The 13,744-nt window shown below is 40.6% G+C and overlaps 1 long non-coding RNA gene across 1 annotated transcript in view; it reads left to right on the forward strand.

Annotated features, from left to right (window-relative positions):
* Positions 1-3,977: 3,977 nt before the first annotated feature.
* Positions 3,978-13,744, forward strand: part of LOC104870449 — a 20,311-nt gene continuing 10,544 nt past the window's right edge. The window contains exon 1 of the long non-coding RNA XR_782541.2: positions 3,978-4,038. This is a non-coding gene — a long non-coding RNA (uncharacterized LOC104870449). The remainder of the gene's footprint in view (positions 4,039-13,744) is intronic.

Below are 13,744 nucleotides of genomic sequence, written 5' to 3' on the forward strand. Positions count from 1 at the left end.
ACCACTGAGCTAAATCCCTGGTCCCTAATTTGCTTTTAGAGATAGATTCTTACTATGTAGTTCATGTTTGGCTTGAACTTGCGATGTAGCCCAGGATGGCCTCAAACTCATGGCAATCTTCTTGCTTTTGATTCCAAATGCTGAAGTTACAGGTGTGTGCTGAGATGGTTTTTAAAGCTGGAAAACATTGTGATTTTTAAGAAATGGAAAGAAATGGACACAGGATTCCTTGAGGAAACACTGCAACATTTAAGCAGAGAAATGAGGCAGTTAAAGTTGCTTTGTCCACTTTGTCTGGAAATTGACGACACTGGTTTGAGAATAGCAGCAGAACTTCACCCAGAATGGAGGCTGGCAGTCCAGGGCAACAGTGGCAAATGGAGGGAGATGGGTGACGTCAGATGAATGGTGACCAGGCCTGCAAGTAGATCTGATGTAGGGGTACTGCTGGGAGACAGGTGGGAGAAAGCAACTTGAAGTTTTTTATAGGAAAGTTGGTGTCGATGATAATATACTGAATGAGGAAATACAGAGGAGAAGGAATAAAAGAAGAATCAAGGGAAGCTTGTGAGATTATGCTATTTAAGGGATCAGTGAATCCAACCCTTTCACTTTTGCAGGTGCTTGGGGTCAGAAATAAGACATAACTCCATCGAAGTCCTTTCTCCTTGAAGGATGGAAACTTTTTAGATGTGCAAAGTCTTGTGCCTTTCCTATTCTACTGAATCAGAATGAACACTTTAATAAAATCCCCAAGATTTATATGAATAAAATTGGAGAAATGCTGTTTCATGAAATTAATAAGTTGCATAGTGGAGTAGTACCAAGTTAAACATAGTCTAAACATAAGCTTTTTAATTAAACACTTTCTGTACATATGGGTTAAGAATGATATCCATGTTAAAAAGGTGAGCTTGTGTGTTGCTAGTTTGCCTGACATCTGTGATCCAGAAGATAAGCTGGGAAGGGCATCTTATTGCGTTCCACATCCCTCCTTTCCTTACAAGATCCATAGTTGGTCTTGACTCTCCCTGGGACCAGAAGCAGCCAGAGCAGTAGTAGGTGCTGGGGCCGGTAGCAGGGGCTGCATCTTGAGCTACAGTCGTTTCTGATCTGCTGGGCCAAGAGTGGGGCACTGTTTGAAATTGGCCTTGATCCCAGCAGGACAGAGTTAGACCCTGGGTTTACTAAGGTGTTGCTGTGCCTCTGCAGTGCCAGAGACAGGGCATGACAGAAGTAGTGACTGCCAACTCTGGCCGTCAGAACTCTCAGGTATGGAAACCCAGGAACTCCTAATTCCCGGTCCATGTGTAAGGTAGCCAAGAGGCACTCACCTTCATGCATCTCCCTCCGAGTCAGTGTGCAGACCCTACTCTCTGGACACATCTCTACAAACCCCTGCATTTTTCTGGGGCCAGAAGGAATACTCACAAACCTATGCTGTCCTGTGTACTATGTTTTCACTGTGTGTTGGTGCCACCTCTTCCCACTAGCTGTTGTGCTTCAGCTAGGACAGATGGCATATATGAGGGAACTCCTCGAAGGTGTAGTGGGATCTGCAGTGCCCTCTCCAATAGTTCTCTTATCAGTAAGTGCTGGCTCTTAGCCCCAGCTGATTTGCTGCCGTTGTGCAAACCCTGCACTGGGGCACTCCAGCAGGAACAGCTGTGGCACTGGGCTGGGGACAAGAAAAGAGCAGGCAGAAGTGGTAAGAGTACCATAGTAGACACCAGCCCTGCCCTGGGTGCAACCCAAATCTGTCTTTATTTCCTAAATACTTTGTGAACTTCCCCATGTGGACACTGTGTCCTATAGTTGACTCTTTCCTGCTCTCACACTGCCACTGCATGGCCTCCCATCATTGTGAATTGTGACCTGGTCTCAGTTTGTAGTTTCTTATTAAATTGGCCCCTTCATTCTCTCTAAACAAAAAGGCAACTTTAGGACTGCTGCACTTTGGGAACACTTTACTCGGTGGACAAAGGTATATTAAGGAAGGGAGGGAGGAAGAGAAGAAAGAAGGAAAAGAAGAATGGAAGGAAGGAAAAGAAAGGAAGGAAGAAAAAAGAAAGGGAAAGAAGGAAAGAAAGAGAAAGAAAGAAAGAAAAGGAAGAAAAGAAAAGGACCTTTAATTGCTGTGCATGCAATATATTATCCACAATTTGTGAAAACGGGTTGAGAAAAAGCTGGTAATGTCAATTTGGCTTACATATTGTAGGCATATGCTTCAACATATTCTTTGAAAAAGAATCAAACTCCCAAATAACTTTTTCTTACATGAGTTTCTTTTTAAGGAAGGGATATTGGTAATGACTATGGATTTCTAACAGTCACTTTAAAAAAAGGAAAAGGAAAGAAAAGAAAAGAAAAGAAAAGAAAAACAGTGCTATAAAAACTTCACAGGAAGAAATTTCTTTTGTTTGTTTTTGTTATTTATTAAGCCCTACTGGGTGGGAATTACAGCTAAATGCTATGCCATTACCAATGTGTCTGGCATATTGTTGGTGCTCAAGTGTCAATCTTAGTACAGGTGTAGAGTTGGGAAACTGCAAGTATAGTGTAGATCATCTGTTTTGAATAACAAACTATCTCAAAAGTTAATGACTTAGTATAGCACTTCTTGTCTCACAGTTTCAGCAGTTCAGGAATCAGAGTTTGACTTAATTAGTTACCTCTGATTTAAAGTCTTCAGGAGGTTCTATCACAGACCACATGGGGCTGTAGTAACATCTAACGGCTCAACTTAGGGGCTTGGTCTGCTTCTAGGCTCAGTCATGTGGTTGCTGGCAAGCCTCAGTTGATTGCCATATGGATCTCTTCAAACCTAGAGTGAGCAGTCCGAGACACAGAAAAAGTATGCCAAGGGCAGGAGCCACAGTCTTTTTATAACCTAACACCAGACTTGATTTTCAACCTCATCCCTTCTGACATAATCTATTTTTAGAAGCAATTAATGAAGTTCAGCCCACATTCAAGGGAAGGTGATGACATAAGGATGTGGATACTTAGAAGTGGAAACTAGGAGGTTTGTCTTAGAAGCTGCCTATCACACTATTGTTTCCTTCTTCATTTTGGCTCTTATCAGACATTTAATAGTTACTTCTTTTGAACTTTTCTCAGACCAGCTCAGGGCATTGGATTGTACTCTAATGCTCAGAGGAGAGACTGCAGTAAGCTATTTTAGATGGGATAAGTGCAGCAATGCCAGAAAGGCTGTTGATATGAGTTGCAAGTGGTGTGGATGCGGATGGGGGGAGGAAGCGAGTGACGATAGGCCACCTCTCATAATCCATGGTCTCGCTCTCCATGAGAAGGCCTTCTCTTTTCATCTCTTCCTCCCTTGCTACCTTCAGACTTCAATAAAATCTATATTCAGCAAAGCCTCTTCTTGCCTAAGACCACTCCCTGCATTTCTTAAGGTCCAGCTTGGACTTTGCCAGGCCTTGTTTTTCTCTTGCCTGCATTCCCCTTGTTCTTGCTGACTGTGAGCCTGAGCTGCGTCAGGCCCTGGATAGGTATGAAGGACAACCACTGAAAGCCAAAGACACCTGACTTCTGCGCTCCACTCTCTTTTGGAAAGATAGATCCTAATCAAAAGAGCACACCAAGAAATGCATCACTGCTACAATGGCCCAGTGGCGGGGACTTCAAACCGTGTCTGGGTTGAGGCACACACACTGAGGAAGGGACATTTGTGCAGAGTTTTGAGAGGGGAGCAGAATTAGTCGGGCAGAGCGAGACCAGGATAAGGTGGCTGGTGGCTTGAGCAAGGAGGGAAAGAAGGCATACGAGGCGGGAATGGAGATGCAAGGAGAGCTCCAGCTGAGATACAGACCCAGTCTAACATAGACACGTAAGGAAATCACCTAGAGTGTGTTATAGAGAAACAGAAGTAGGAGATCAGAGACACCCACAATTCAAGGTGGCTTGGAAGCAGAATATGGAATTCCAGCATCTGGGAATTCCAAGAGTAAGCTAGAATGTGGAAGAGCTCAATGTTGGGAGCCTCTGGTTCTGAAGGGAAGCTTGGGAGGTGAAGTGAGTGACAAACGTTCACCCATGTTCCTCCCTCACCCCTTTCCTCCACCCTCGCAGACTTGGGTCTCACTTTTTTCCTCTGCATCAATACCTGTATCACCATGTTCATATACCTTGTTCTGGGGCTCCCAAAGCACTTCCTCCTTTCCACCAGGCTCTTCTCTCCCTGCCCTATACTTTACTACAGGCTGGGCTCTGCTCATCACTTCCTACTGCTGTCTTCTTTATGCTCTGAACAGACTGAGCTTGTTTCTAGCACAGGACCTTTACACTTACTTTCCCCCTGCCTGGAATGCTCCTGCCTCTTCTCCAAGTGCCACCATCGCAGGGTGAGACCTACCGCTTCATTTGGGGGTGGGGGGGAGTGATGAAAAAGAAAAATAGAAGTCCCCTATCTAAAAAGCAGCTTGTTCTTTCCTTCTGCAGTCTTGGGGCCAATGTTGGCATTTATAGACTCCCAGGACCACACTTATCCTGCCCTGGCATTGAAGCCTTTGACAGAAGACAGCAGCAGGTGCTCGGTAGGCAGCGTGTGGCCAAGAACTTGTCCTGGGGCATCAAGGAGCATGTTCCATTGTCCTGTCAGATGTCACTTGTAAAGCACACATAAAAGAGAAAATTATTAACAATTTCGTAGTATTAATCTCCAAGTACAAAACTCCTTTCGAGCATGGAGCCTTATGGGATTGCACTGGCTGAACTCCCATGAAGCCAGTCCTGTCTCAGGACCTGATCCAATCCCTGAATCCAAAGTGGACCCTTCCTGTCACCTTACACAAGCCACACCCTCTTACATCAGCTCGTTTCGTGTGCCTTGGAGCAACATTATATTTTGAAAGTTTCCCTTTAATCTGTTGTCTGTTGTCTGCCTCCATCAGGAGAATGTAAACTTTGTGCAAGCTTGTCCTAATTATCTCCATGCCTGGTGTAGGAGCTGGTATGTGTAGATCATCAATAAATATTTGTTGAATGAATAAATATAAAAGGGAATTTATTAGGCACAACTTTAGGTAAACCTGCTATCTCTCCTAGCTCACAGAAACTGACATTGTAACAAAACCTTTTCAGCTAATGGCTTTTCTGTCTTGATTTTGAGATTACCAGCCCCAACCTGGATGTTCTTGCTCATGTCAAACTATCTAAAGGCCAGTTCTAGATTTACCTTGGCCTTGAAACTTGTCCCTGGGGTGCTGCAGTTCCTGGGTGTTTTGCCTTTTTGCTTCCCACTGTGTTGTATCATTGCATGATTCCTTGAGCTGAGTCGTGGGAGTGTAGCAAGGCCTGGGCTCCAGGAGACACATTCCCTAATAGTTCATCAATGGCTCAACTTCTTGGAACTCTTGTCCTTCCTCCTCTGTCTTTTTGCCTTTCTGAGGCATTCAGATAGATTACAGTTATGGCAGTGACTTCCTATGGAGCTGAGCAATCGCTACTGGCCTGCAGTTAGGTTAGGTTTTTGGAAATCCCCAGGGATGAGATCTCTTGTTCCCAGGAGTGAATCTGGGCACTATTACATCAGTGAATTCTAAAGAGCTTGCATATTCTAGATTTTAAAATTTACATATATAGCATTAAACACATTCATTATGTGCAACAAATAGACAACGAGCAGAGCAGAGGCTGGAAGCTTTGTTAATTAGGCAGCACTTTTTCACTAAAAACTGAAGTAGTGTAAGGTCCTTACTAGGAAGGGGGGTGTGGGGGGGTGGATTTAAAATTTTTTTTCATTAAGTTTATCAGTACCTTTTAGGTATACAGTACAATTACATTCATCATTGGGATCTTGTACCTTTACATGATATATCTCTGTTCTTAATTTTTTCCCCATTCCCCTGCCCTCCCTTCATCCCTTCCAACCTTCCCTATTTACAAAGACTTTGTTTCCATTTTTTCCTTTTCTTATATTTTTTCTTTTCCCTTCTTTTCTTTCCCCTACCTCTTCCACTTCCCCTACTCCTTTAGACCTTTTATAAAATGGAATACTACTCAGCCATAAAGAATGAGAAACTAGAGACATTTATAGCTAAATGGACGCACATTGAGGCCATACTCATAAGTGAATTAAATAGGATGTCTATGTGTAAATATTGAATGGTTCTCTGGTATGGAAAACTAAAAGTATAAATAAGGTTCAAAATGTATAGATGATAATGTGAAATAGGAAGAAAGGTCTGAAAATGGTTCTTAACAGATCTACTACAGAAATTCAACAAACTGACCCAGAGATGAACTAGTAATCCTCTGATTTTTATAAAGCCATTTGGATTTCATGTTTTCTAACAAAATTAGTGAGAGTTTTGGGAAATTCCCACATCATGTTTATGTTGCATACTTCAATTTAAACTACAGTTCAGGCCTTCTTTGGTGAGTGCCCTATTTGACAAGGCATATGAACATATATTGTCTTGTCATGCATAAATACACTCTTTTCTAATTTGTTGTTGGAATAAATATTAGTGGTTTCTAATTTTCTTGAAGTAATTTGTCTATTTCCTATTAAGTATAAGAGTGAAATGTAATAGGGAAGGGTGGAGGGGGTGAAGGGAGGTCAGGGGAATGGGGAAAGAATGAGAACCAAGACCTGTCATGTAAAGGTACAAGGTCCCAACGATGAATGTAACTGTACTGTATACCTAAAATGTACCAATAAACTCAATGAGAAAAAATTGGAATGTATAATATATGTATAAATGTGTGGCTGCCTTTTTTAAAAATTAAGGTTTTCAAAAAACCAACAACTGGTTTTATTATTTTCTAATTCTTTGATTTTTCTTTTTGTCTGTATATGTATTACTGCTTTCTACTGTGGGCAAAACTCAATGAAAAAATTGGAATGTATAATATATGTATAAATGTGTGGCTGCCTTTTTTAAAAATTAAGGTTTTCAAAAAACCAACAACTGGTTTTATTATTTTCTAATTCTTTGATTTTTCTTTTTGTCTGTATATGTATTACTGCTTTCTACTGTGGGCTTAATTTTCTCTTTTTACTCTAGCTTTCTAAGATAGAAGCTGGGATAATAAGTGTTCAAACCATTTTTTTTTCTTTTTCTTTTTAAATAAGTTATTGAAGTGAATTCATTTCTCTCTCAGGACTGTATAAACTGCATCCTACAAATTTTGACATGTTAAGTTTGTATTATCATTAGGGTTTGTTTTTTTTTTTCTCTGTACTGGGGATTGAACTCAAGACCTTGAGCTTGTGAAGCAGGTGGCAGAATTGAAAGATTTTCTAATTCCCTAATTGTTTCTTCCTTTTAAAAAATCTGTATTATTTCAAAATATATGCTTTATTTCCAAATAGTTGGATATTTTCTAGATAGCTCTTTTAAAAACATCTCTTTATTACTGATTTCTAATTCAATTACATTGTGGTCGAATTCCAATCCACTCAAGTTTACTGAAACTTGTCTTCTTGTCTAGAATAAAATACACATTTTCAGTTAACTGCCTCATCACTTTCTATCTTTCAATCACACTTCACGTTTCTCTCTCCCACTTAAACTCAGCCTGGAGATTAGAGATAATATGCATGCTCAGAATAGGAACAAATAACACTGGAAAGATCTGTTTACTTTGCAATTAACAAAGATTGGCAGGCCTCTTCTCAAATGTTTCCTCCAGGGCACAGATTTAAAATGTTCTCTCCTGAAATCAGGTGATGAATATAAGAAAAATGTGGTTACTTCTGCGTGTGCTTTTCAGTAAGTTACTTCTCAGCAGCAAGAGGCACCGGCTACATCTCAAGCGTTGGGTTTGTTTCCATCACTCAATATTTCAGTGTCTGTGTCATATTCCATCACCATTTCCAGTTCTTTGGAACTCCCAGTGTTTCACAATCTTGGATGTGGCAGACACTCAGGAGATTCTGTTTAACTGAATGATGAACAGATACTGAGTATCCTCTGGCAGTGAAATCAGAAACGGTGGCACTGAGAAAACAAAGTTATGGGAGTGGACATTCCCTATGAGATCCCGAGTGGCTGTCTTTATTGAAATGGGTACATTGGATACTGCCAAGTCACTCAGTTGGGCATTCTTCAACACTGGCACTTTTATAAAAATAGTGTTTCCTTTTAAAAAAATACATTTGACCCTAAAATCGAGTTCCAAAATTTTAACATAAACGTAGGAGGAAGCTTTATTTATGAATGAAAAGGCTGAGCACTGTAAAATACACCAAAAGGCAGATTGGATGGGAGGTGGTGGAGTGAAATAGGGAGCTTTCTCTTTGGGGGGATGTCTGATATACATTGGTTGAATTAAGAGAAATGCCTTCAAGATAGTTTTATCTTTGTGATTAAATTTAATCTTGCATGGAGAATGTTGTGCCAATTACATTGCTATGATTTTGTTTATCAGATTCCAGAAGAATGCATTGATTCAGTAAATTTGACTTTTGAATGAATCGACATCATATAGCAGAAGTACTGAAAATATAAGTTGTTCTGTAGTTATTTATTTCAGTGTCGTACTGAGCCTAGCATGTGTTCTTATATATAGTAGATCATCACTGACTATCTCTTAGAGTCAACAGATATTCTTATAGAGCTGGATTGGAAAACACAATAAAGTCTTGCTGTTGTGAATGCTCATTTTTAAAATTAAATTCACTTAAACTGAGAATCAATAGCTAAAGAATTATTTTTTACTCTTTATTAAATTTTTAGAAGTTTTCATTTCCCTGGTATTTTTCTTTTGTACTCACCAGTTACTATTTCCTGTGCACCTCACTGACCCTCACGACTCTACTCAAAACCTCACACCCTGTCTTATCAGTGATCTCCCTGAGGGACCCCTGTGCCTTTTTTCTCTGGGACCCCAGTGACAGAGCAGAGTCGGGGTCTTATGGGTGTGTTAGGTCAGATTCCCAGGAAGGAGACTCTGAGCAGATCTTACATGTAGCAGGTGTTCAAGGGAGATCTCTTGGGGGAAAATAAGGAGCGAGACCCCATGCTGCCACAACTCCTAACCCAGGTCCTACTCATCTGACTAGACTCCAGAATTGGGAGGGGTTCAGAATTTTCTGGGATTTGTGTAAGGTCCAGGCTTGGGACACCTGTCACTGGAAGCAGGTTGCCCCTGAAGGATCATAACATTGGGTAGGGTAGCTCCCTTTGTCAAGAGCAATTCCCAGAGAGGAACTGAGTTGTGAACCTTCAGCAGCCAGTGTTGTGGCCACACAGGGTGATGGGTGCCACCATGCTGCTGGGTAAGCAGGACAGGGTGAGCAGGGGTGAGGGGCGAGGACAGAATCACGGGAAGGAAAAATTCTGGCTTCTAATCCCTAAAGAGGGATGTGAGTAGGGTGAATATAAACGTGGACTGATGGATTGCAGGTCTCAGTGGACTACTAGAGAGTGTAGAGTCCTGTAACTACTGCTGATGTCCAGAAGCTAAGGGCTACAAATGAAGGTCATGGGGGTGGCTCAGGGTTGCTAAGGGACTAGTGTATAGGGGGTGGGACTAAGTGATAGGAGAGGAACAGACTCGATGTAAAGATGAGGGGATGGGATGCATCCTCTGTCAAGTCAACAAAACCATCAAACTTCATGTTTTTAAGAAATTTATAAATTTGAAAATTATTAAAAATCAATTCAAGTGATTTTCATTGTTGCAATTTGTTTTGAAGGAAAAGCCATTAGCATAGAGAATACAGTGAACATGTTTTGTTGAAAACAAGATGACCAGTCTTGCAGTCAGATTTCAGATTTTACATTGAGATTTCTTAGAAGGAAGGCACTGTTTCTGGTGTGATGCTGTGGTCAGTATCTTACTGTGACTGTGGCATTGCAGTTCTCTGGAGCTGTCTCCAAGCTACAGACCACTCTGTCCAGGTGACTCTCTTTGGAAGGCACAGCCTAACCAACTGCAGGTGGCCTTGCAGTCCCTTCCCTCTGCTTGGGGCCAGCTGTGGCTACCAGATGTTTGACCTCCTCCTCAAGAAAGCTGGGATCAATGCATCTGCCCCAGGGCTTTAGCTTTTTGGATCTTTCTCTGGTCTGGGTCATGGCTCCTAGATCCATTATACCTGGCCCCAGAAACTATGAAAAGTCAGCCAGTCCCATAAATTTCATTCTGGATAAAGCATTATAAGGTTAATACACAAAATTGAACACATGGAATTGTGTTCTAATTTTTGTTGATTTCTGGGAAAAAATTCCACTACCAGTCATAGTTAGATCTAGGGATCTTGATTCTTCTGGCCTCTGGTATTCCATTCCTGTCATTTTTATTTGTGGTCTGCCTTTTTAATCCCCCACCATTTTTTTTACCATGCAAAGTAATTTCTCTACTGGATAGTAATCATTTTTCTCCTCTTTTATATTCTCATATTTTTAACTCCCTACCCTAAGCAATTCCCATTTAGTCTTTAGCTCCATAAAGCTTTCTCTGTCACATTTGTCCTAAAATGTCTGGTGGTCTTACAAAGCACTACAGAGGGAGTACTGCTGCTTTAGTTAGGGACCTATAGGTGTTCTGAGGTCACCTGTTGAATTTTGTAAGGCTGTTTTTTAAGTCTGGGAAATCAAAATGTTTAAAAATTCGAGCCCAGTTGTACAGGGAATTCACTTTGCCTGTTCTGAATACAACGATCCTCTCATCACTCTAGGGACATAAAAAGGGACTCAACGTCACTGTTGCTCAGTCACCACAAATGTCCTGGGAGTCCTCAGCCCTGGGCAAAGGCAAACAGGAGGGACTTGGTCCTAATAACACGCATCCTGCCCTATTCAATGCTGTGGGTTGATCAGTATTGCTATATAGAAACTGAAAATTACAAAATCACAGAAAATGAATTTTTGTTTTCAGAATTCCAGAACTTACTTTGCAAGTAGAGTTTTAGGCATATGTTATTTCCTTATCATTCAGTTAGTTAAAAATTTAAGCTATTTTTCTGATTATGAATTTAATAAAGGTTAATTACAGAAAAAACAGGAAAAGATGAAAAGTATAGAGGAAAAATACAATTTATCTGTAATGGTATTGGTTAGAGAGAATTACTGTGAACCTCATGCCATTGCTTTCTAGAATCTTTTTTGTTTTGATAGTCCAAAAGTGATATTTAGCTTATAAATTTTATTTTCCTTGTGTTATACTCCATTTCTGTTTTCTTTAAAAGAAAGATAATTTTACCTATCAGATATTTATTTATCAATCCTATCAGATAATTTGCCATAAGTTATTTGAACATTTTCCATTTGTCCTATCTATCTATTGGCTGTTTCAAATGCTTTGTTTTCATAAAAAATTTGCCATAAAGAACTTTGTAGAATTACTGGCCCAAATTCCAATGTCTTAAAATTTGATCAAAGCTTACAAAAAGATGAAGGCAAAAAGTTCAAAACCAACCTATGAAAAATTGCCCAGAGGATAAAGAGGTTTCATTATTTTTCTAGACATGGTGTGAAAGGTCTCTTCTACGTCTTTCTTTATTAGCTGATATTATTATTATAAAGAGCTACATGTAGAGTATGCATCTCAAATGTTCTATATATATTTATTTGTTTGTGCTGCTATCCTACCACTAAGCTACATTCCTGGCTCTTCAAATATTTTATTGATGACCAAAACTTGAGGATCAGGAAGTGAGAGCGGAGGAAAGTCTCTATGTTCTAAACAGCTAAAGTCACCAATGCAGTCTCTGTGTCCCAATAGGCAAATGCTTTTCTAAGAACAAAAGAGATGGACCTTTTCAACTTTGCCTAGACTTGTATGGCCTGTTTCCACCGCCTATAATCCTGTCACCCAAATCCCAAGCCATTGTTCTTCTCCCACCTTTATGAATTTGTCACTGCCTTTTCTCAACACTGCAATCGTTCTTGATTAGAACATACAGACCAGGCTCCTCTTTCCAGTGGCCATTATGGTCCCTCTGCTCTTTGTTTAAGAGATTTATCCAAGATGAGCTTTGTTACTCTCCTTTGAATGCACCTTCATCCTTGAACAATTCATTATCTCTACCCCAGATTCAATGATTCTCTCGCTTCTCATTAGATTAAAAATTATCATATTGTGTGATGGTTGTTAGTTCATCTGCCATTTATCCACATCAGAGATGCCCTATCTACCCCTGGGTCCTCTCTTTCTGTACAGAGCCTGCCCGAGTGTGTGTGATGGTAGGTGCCTAGTATTTGTTGGAGGCATGCATGAGTGTAAAGCTCTGCTTAGGGACTGCTTTTGTACAGCTCCTGGAATGAAGGAGAAATTAACTGTGTGAATGAAAGACTATGTATGTGTATAGGATCGTGATCCCTTTTCTCCCAGATGATTTATAACATCTAGTTTCTATGGTTTGGACTTTGAGGTTTCCCAAAGGCTTATATGTTAAAGGCTTGGTCCCCAGCACGGTGCTATTGAGAAGTACAACCTTTAATAAGTGAGGCCCAGTGGGAGGGTTAGGGTTAGGGTTAGGATCTTCCCAGTCTTTCCATATTTTGATGAGCTAACAAGATTCCAAAAGGGGATCCTATGGTTTGGATAGTTTGACTGTATTCCCAAAGGCTCATGTATTGGTAGCTTGGAAATATTAGAGCAAGTGGAATCTTTAAGAGGTGGAGCTTAGAGCAAGATAATTAGGTTACTAAGGATGGTGCTCTTGGAAGGTATTAATGTAGTTTTCAGGGGACCCATGTTGTTCTCCTGGGATGGTTCTTACAAAAGTCAAGACCATCTGCTGTGTTGTGGGCTTCCTCTTTTGTGATATGATCTCTCCCTTTTGTACCCTCTCCTCCCATGATGCCACCCACTATAAGGAATTTACCAGAGACTGAATTAGTGGGGCTTCTCAATCTTGAGCTATCAGACTCTAAAATTATGAGATAAATAAATCTTTGTTATTGTCACCCAGTGCCAGGTACTTTTTTTATATATATATATAAAGATGGAAAACAGACTAACTTGGGGAACACAAGCCCCAGCTTCAACTTTAACACCAGGAAGGATGGCATAATGATCTGTTTCATTTACAACCTTTAGTGTAAAGTATCTACGTATAAGACTGTGGTCTCCAGCTCATGCCAATGCTGCAGTCCATGTAAGGGTAGCATAACTCTGTTCATTTAACCCTAGGGCCTGGCTGGTTGCTCTGAGGCACAGCTATGATTATGATGCTGGAGTTGGGAGTGGGTTCCTGTCTTTGTTTTGTTGCCAGAAGAAGCTGCTGTGTGGTAAGAAGCCATGTGACCTCGTGGGAAGTGCTGCCACTCTTGGAGAAGAAAGGTTGTTGTTGCCATTCTCTCTGCCACCCGTGATTTTAGACTTTAGGGGCCAGTGACAATGGAGGATGCTTATCTCCCCTCCAATAAGAGATGCCCCATGAAGTGGTTAGGGCTTCACCAAGACATGAAATATAAAATATTTCATTGTGGCTATTAGACTTTAGCCTGACCTGATCGCCATCTACCATTACAGTCAGAAATAGTTCTTGGAGGCTTCTGTGTCAAGGGTTGTGGTAGGAAGGGCTGAGTAAAGTTGTGGCCTATTAATTTAAGGCTTTCCACACAAATAAATTGTACACATATGTCAGACATACAGTTCATTTGCCTCTCCAGATTTTATAGAAGTGGGGCCTGAACAGCTCATTTTCTTCTCTAATTTTAGAGTACATGCTCTGGACATACTGTGTAGTGTAACACATAGTGCTGGGCAATGAGTGGTTGCTTCATGGATTTTTAAAAAATTAATTAAGTTTAATGGTACAGTA

The sequence above is a fragment of the Fukomys damarensis genome, unplaced genomic scaffold (assembly GCF_012274545.1).
Source record: "Fukomys damarensis isolate Sample0158 unplaced genomic scaffold, DMR_v1.0_HiC HiC_scaffold_27, whole genome shotgun sequence".
Taxonomy (NCBI): domain Eukaryota; kingdom Metazoa; phylum Chordata; class Mammalia; order Rodentia; family Bathyergidae; genus Fukomys; species Fukomys damarensis.